Source organism: Ananas comosus, linkage group 1, assembly GCF_001540865.1.
Source record: "Ananas comosus cultivar F153 linkage group 1, ASM154086v1, whole genome shotgun sequence".
NCBI classification, from domain to species: Eukaryota; Viridiplantae; Streptophyta; class Magnoliopsida; order Poales; family Bromeliaceae; genus Ananas; species Ananas comosus.
The window spans coordinates 24,551,827-24,558,921 of record NC_033621.1 but is presented as its reverse complement, the minus strand read 5'-3'; positions in this window follow the sequence as shown (position 1 = coordinate 24,558,921).

Sequence of the window (7,095 nt, the reverse complement as noted above, 5' to 3'; positions counted from 1 at the left end):
AATTAATTTAATTTCTTAATTATTTCTATGATATATATACATATCTATACAGGTACTCGTATATGTACATTTCACTAACTGAACCTGCGATTTTTTTTTTTAATCTCTTGAACTGCATGCCACTGTATCAATGAATTAATAGCCATTCTTTTTCAGTGGATTAAATTTAAAATTTAGAAACACAAACTGAATCAAATGTATATACAAACTCAACTAGCTATTACAGCTGTATTTCTGAATATATCTCCATGGTTTGTACATGGCCGTATTTGCTTGTTATATATATGCAATATATCTAATTATCGATCCATTTATGAAATAATTAATACATGTTATAAATATATATTTGCAAACCTAGGAATATCCCGTTCCAGCTATACCAAAGTCCAACAGGAACCCTAGCTAATAATTAGCACATAGAGGCTAGCATGAACTTCATGAGATTAATTGTTTTGTTTTAGTCAAAAATCCAAAAAGAAAAGAAAAATAAAAGGCACCCAAAAAAAAAACAAAAAAAAAAACAACTGCTACTGCATAATTGGGAGAAACTATTTGATTCCTAGATTTAGTCCACCATTTCATCCATGGACCGCCTTATAATTCATCTTTATTTATCTTACTTTTCCCAATTAAAACCATCATCCAGTGATTTGTAGCTTTTGGTTAGTTGAAAAAGGAAAAAAAAAAACATTCTTGAAGAAAAGTTTGTTGGTCGGTGGTTTAAATAGTCACTTATTAAAGATTATATGAGGCAAATTAATGGAGATGGATTGGGCGGTCCACGACTGACATGGTGGTCCAGGTCCTGGGAATAATCTCTCTCATATTTAACTCCCTATTACCTAGGAATTAAGTAGCAGTATCAAATTATCAATCAGTGGGAGGAGGACACTAAATTATTCTCAAGAGTTTCTATTTATTAAATGAATATTCGAAATGCTCAAATACAGCTTTATAGGACGTAGACATTTTGCATTTACTATGTACCTCCCCCATGAGGATTGAATACATTTATTGGCATGTTCTTGTATTTTAGATCAAAGTATATTCTAAACTTTGGCTTGTTAATTTGAGAGTTATTTATGTATGTAGGAGAAATTATTGTAAAATACTACTCAATTCGCTCGATTAACACAAGAATAATCTTAGTCATGACCCAGGAAATTAACATCCGCGATTAGGAGAAGTCGAGCTCCAGGCATGCCATTAAAAGAAGATATATATATATATATATATATATATAGAGAGAGAGAGAGAGAAAGAAGAGAGAGAAGAGAGAGAGAGATGTGTGTGTGTGAGGTTGATATGTTTGTAGAAATACGAAGCTCTATGCTTTCAAGTCGTTTTCGATGTTGAGACTTTCGAATTAACGATCGTTCTGTTAGATTTGATTAGATATTTGAAGTATCTAGAAAATGAATTTTGTAATTTTTCGATATTATTTGCCTAGTGATCGAAAGGCTCAAAATTAATAATATTTTAATGTTGTTGTGAGCTATTTACGAGTTTAATGGTATAAAAATATTCAAATTACATGAATTTTGATTGAAAATTTTTTATACATAAAATAAGATTAATATCTTTGATCTATAATTTTAATGTCGATCATCATATTTATAATATTTATTTTCAGCCTTGATTTTGAGCCCTTTCGATCACAAGGCAAATGATATCAAAAAATTATAAAATTTATTTTCTATATACTTTAAGTACTCTAATTAAATCTAATAGAGCGATTGTCGATTCGAAATCCAACATTGAAAACAACTTGGAACACGGAGAGCTCCGTGCTTCAGAAGCATACTAACCTCTCTCTCTCTCTCTCTCTCTCTCTCTCTCATCTCTCTCTCTCTCTCTCTCTCTCTTCTCTATATATATATATATATATATATATATATATATATATATATATATATTTGCTAGGCAGGTATACTATCGGTGGCACGGAGGCCTCCGTGCTACCAAGTTGTTTTCAATGATGCCACTTTCAAATCGATGATCGTCTCCATTAGATTTGATCTACGATATTAAAAATATTTGGAAACTAAATTTCAGAATTTTTCGACATCGTTTGACTAGTGATCAAAAGGTCTCAAAATTGACAATTTTAATGGTAGATGTAATGCATTTGTGAATTTAAAACTAAATTTCATAATGTTTCGGTATAAAACAATCCAAATCTGATGAAATTTTTGTAAATTTTTTTTTTACTATTTAGAGTAATTAAGATCAGTACATCTGATCTTAAATTCAAGTCTTTTATCATCATTTTTTATGAGATTTTTATTTTCAGCCGTTCATTTTTAAACTAATCGTTTGAAAAGTAAATAATACCGAAACATTATGAAATTTAGTTTCCAAATACTTTCAATAGTGTAGATCAAGTCTAACGGAGCCGATCGTCGTTTTGGAAGCGGCATCATTGAAAACAATTTGGTAGCACGGAGACCTCAGTATTACCGATAGTATACCAGACTAGCTCTATATATATAATAGATGAGGATATATTTTTTATGTTCAGGATTGGCAGTGCAAAGTAAACCGAGTTTATTAAATATGATTATTAAAAACTCCGATCTCTCGAAGCTAGAACTTTTGGAGATAATCGATCGGTTATATATATAGTTTCTAAAAAAACACTTACTTGGGCTTTAAAATGAGAAAATCAAGCGAACTTTTACTTACTATCTCCTTTTACTGAAAAAGCATCTGTTGGATAAAGCCCCGCAAAAAGAAAAGCTGAAGAGCATGCAGAGGTTACGGATGCCAATTTTAGAACCATTATTGATGGGACACGACCTAAACTTATTTTGTTGTCACATGTGTTGATTATTCTCACGTGCACATCAGTCCTTCATACGTGCACTCACTCGGGTAGAGCCATGTTAACGGGTCTGATCCCATCGACTAATCAATGCGAACATGCTTTAATCGAAAATGAATATAATAACCTAAAAAAAAGTTTCGTCTTTGTGCCTGTAAAAGAGAATCGCTAGATATCTTTTCAAATTAATTTGGAAAACGTGTATGTATATTGAATCCTTCTGATCTGAGTTTAATTTGATTGATCTGACTAATTTTATAGAAACATTTAAAATATTGGATTTAGTCACTTGACAAATTTTACTAATTAATATCTTTTCAATAATTGGTAATCATATGAAGATAAAATAAGTCATAAGTTAATTTGTCTTAACAATAGAGGACAAAAAAATAAATATATATGAAATCTCCCAACGAATATAGAAGTGTCTGTCAGAATGAACCTATCAATGTGAAGTATTATTATTATTTTCTTTGGCTCCGTAAATGCCTTTAATATTATTTTTCCATCGTACCATCTTAATTAGTTATCATAATAAGTAAGCACTCTTATGGAGCTTTCAAAAATAATATTAATGAGTTGATAGTTTTTTCAACGTGTGTCAAATATAATTGTCAACTCATTAGAGATCTTTAAAAAATGTTTTTGAAGGTACGTAACATATAGAGAGACGCATTATATATTTTTAGAGATATATAGGCAATTAATCATGATGGCATGTTATTGTTCAAAAGATACTTACCATGCATGCATATTTCTCAAATCTTAGCTCACGCATCTCATGAAAGCTAAACGAGTTCTGAGCCTTTAAAAGACATAACACTGAGAGCTTGCCCAAAAGATAGGGCTCAGGTACCTGCGCCCGTACCAACCTCTCTACTTTCATGCACGTGCATGGGTACTACGAGGCTCCAACCTTTGCATAGCAATTGCAATAGTTGTGGTTCTATGCACATGTGTCCACATGGGCATGTCCGTGCCATGTATATGTGTGACTTGTCATTAGGTGATTGTCCACTTAAGCCACATTTCACATTTTTGCAACTTCCTCTACACTTAAAAAAAAAAAAAACATAAAAATAGAAGTCTCGTAAAAAAATCACTAATTGCTAACACAATTGACAGAATCTTTTAATGAAAACATGTAAGTTTTGGATTCAAGTCTAAATTAAAAATCTATTGGAAAAATATGACGTGTTGTTATATAAAGCTAGCTGCACAGAAAAGCACTGCGTACCAATGTATTTAATGCAGGTGTTTTGCGCACGCCTTTTCGCTAGGTTTGCAAAATTTTTCATTTCAGACTCTTGTCATATATAGTATAAGTTTAGAGATTTTTTGTACCTATACATGATCATGTTCTCTCTCTCTCTCTCTCTCTCTCTCTCTCTCTCTCTCTCTCATTTTTTTTTTCTTTGTGGATTGAAGATGCTGTTGGTTGTTGGCTAGCTGAATGTTACCTAACAAATATAAGATATCTAGCTACTTGCCTCTATGTGATCAATCCAATACCGTGATCCGAATCCGATATGTTATTGAATACTTACATGTCGGGTTATCGGGTTTTCCACAATCCATTGGCACACCTTATAACCTGCTGTAAATTACTATGTACGTAACTTTTCATGGTTGTAGCTTATAGCACCAGCCTATATATGAGAGTGAATCCTTATAGATTGGCGCTTTCCATGTTATGTGTATCTACTTTTCCCCTTCCTGGCTCCTGCTTTACTTGTCACAGGCCAAATTTGAATGCCTACAAAGTGCGAATAAGAAAAGCTTCACCACTTTCCTTTTTCTCTTTTCTTTTTATCTCTCACCCCTCAATCTGTTTCTTTGTCACTATGTGCCCCACTACATGAACTATGATAGCTCACAAACACCAATATCTCTCTCTCCAACCAATAAAACAAGAAAAGAGAGGCATGATAAGATGTTTGAGATCAGAGGAACTGATCATGTATATATACTTTTCCCCAAGAATATGAGTTATCATGGAGAGACGTCTATTATATAGATGGGTCACACGCTTAGTACCCATATATGCGTGTACTATTCCTTCATGTATGGATATGATTGACATTTTCCAATTTTTGTTTTTTTATTCATTTGTTTAGAGAAATGCAAGCCATTTGTGTGTGGAAAAGTTGGATATAATGTTGGGAATCTGGTACTCATCCCAGTACCGAATTTTAAAATCCGCAACCTGTTCCGACACCAACGGTTGGTGATCCGATACCAATTATTGGGATTCCGCAACGGAAGCGTCAAATCGGATTTTTACCATACACTCGTCTTCTCAGCAAAAATTAATACAATCATAAAAGAGAAAAAAACAACTAAACAGAAAATATGCGGATAAAATAAGATTTACTAAATAAGAAAAGATTACAGATGACTGCTTTTCTGTAACAGAGTAGCTATAATTCCAAGCCCTCTTTTTGAATTTCTTCTACCCTTCTCTCGTTTTCTATAATCTCAAAAGACATCTCTCTCATCCTCAGCACCCGTGCACAAGGTATACTAATGACCCACGGCTACGAAAGCCGCTCACGTCCTCTTACACCCATACATTAGGTGCATCCAAAATTATGACCGCCCTGACCATGCCATAAAGCTAGGTGTGGCTAATCCGTACCATCATCGTCACAATAATACCACATATGCTATATTTATAGCTTACATCAAAAGCTATCAAAATCCTAATCCAATTAGATTTCTACTCTAATTAATATTTGAATCTTAATTTATCTCCCATAAATTTAAATATTAATCCTAATTGAATTAGAATTCAACCACAAATCTAACCAAATCCGAACATATATATCTTACACCAAACACATCGGAGGGCCAACTCACTTGGATTTTTAATATTAAAGTATAGGAGTGATAAAACATATGCGTAAAAAAAGGGCCATTGCACGTAATTTTGATTGGGGTTTTAGCATATACGTGGATTGTAATTAATGTCCTAACTTTTTGTTGAGAAAGTTTGTATTTTGATCGGAGCACGTGACTGATCAAGCTTCGCGGAGGTAGTAATTGTATTTTTGTTACATCGCCTTGTATTACGTTTGGAGATCATTATATTAAAGTTGAGGTGTTCGGAATCTGGAGAAACCTACGACTACATATTTGAAGTGCATCACATGCAATTTCTATGATCCTATAAATTCAAAACCAGTAGACCATTGGACTCCGTACTTGATATTTTAATTAGGCCAAATTTGGATCAGTTTGGTGGGGTACGTGTGCATATAGTTCATTAATGGTGCTTTGATGTGTTCTTATGTTCTTTTGTCTCAAGCTGTCGTTAAGGAACAATGACAAATTGGTGATAACTTTGAGACACACCAAGCAACAATTTTTAAAGCCTTATATATCGTGAGCAGTGTCCTTTTTTTGTCCTTTCTCTTGAGATTTTACTTATAAGTGGATTTAGCAGGTTTAGACCCAGGACACCTGACTACGTTCACATGCTCTTCTTAGCCAGACAATAGGATCAATGATTTTCTTAACAAAAGAAAAGAGAGAGAGAGAGAGAGAGAGAGAGAGAGAGGAAAAATATAAAAATACGAAGGGAACAATTAATGCTTGGAAAAAAAAATATGCAACATCTCAATCCACACTCCACCACATCATTCAAGGGCCACAGTTACTTTGTGTTCTTATATCTGTTTTATTCCTTAATTAACAACTAGATATATAACTTTTTCAACTACTAAAGGTATATTTTGTTTGGTTTGATCTGTATAAATACTAACTCGTAAAAGTTTAATAATAGCTAATTAGAAATTGTTACGACAAACGCACAAACGGAAACGAAATGAAATAAACGGAATCCTAGTTAATTCACATTTCTAGCTAAGTTTATTTCTAAATGAAATAAACGAAGCGGGTAGCGTGCTACCTATCTCTCTCAAAAAAAAAAAAAGCTTCGAACTTAGGACCTCGGGTATCAACCACCAAACTCTTTGCTACTTGCACTAGGGATGATCGGTCTGAATACAGTATTAATGATCTCATTACGAGTGTTACGACAAACGCACAAACGGAAACGAAAATGACGAACACAAAATACAATCAAACCACAAGCAGAAAAATAAAGAGACACAGATTTACGTGGAAAACCCTTTGCAGGGAAAAAACCACGGGCGAGGGAGGAGAGGTCTTCACTATGGAATGAAAAAGAGAATACAATGTTCTTCAGGTTACGACCAACCACGATCACACGCCTCTAGGGCATAAACGATAAACGAAAAGAAAAGACT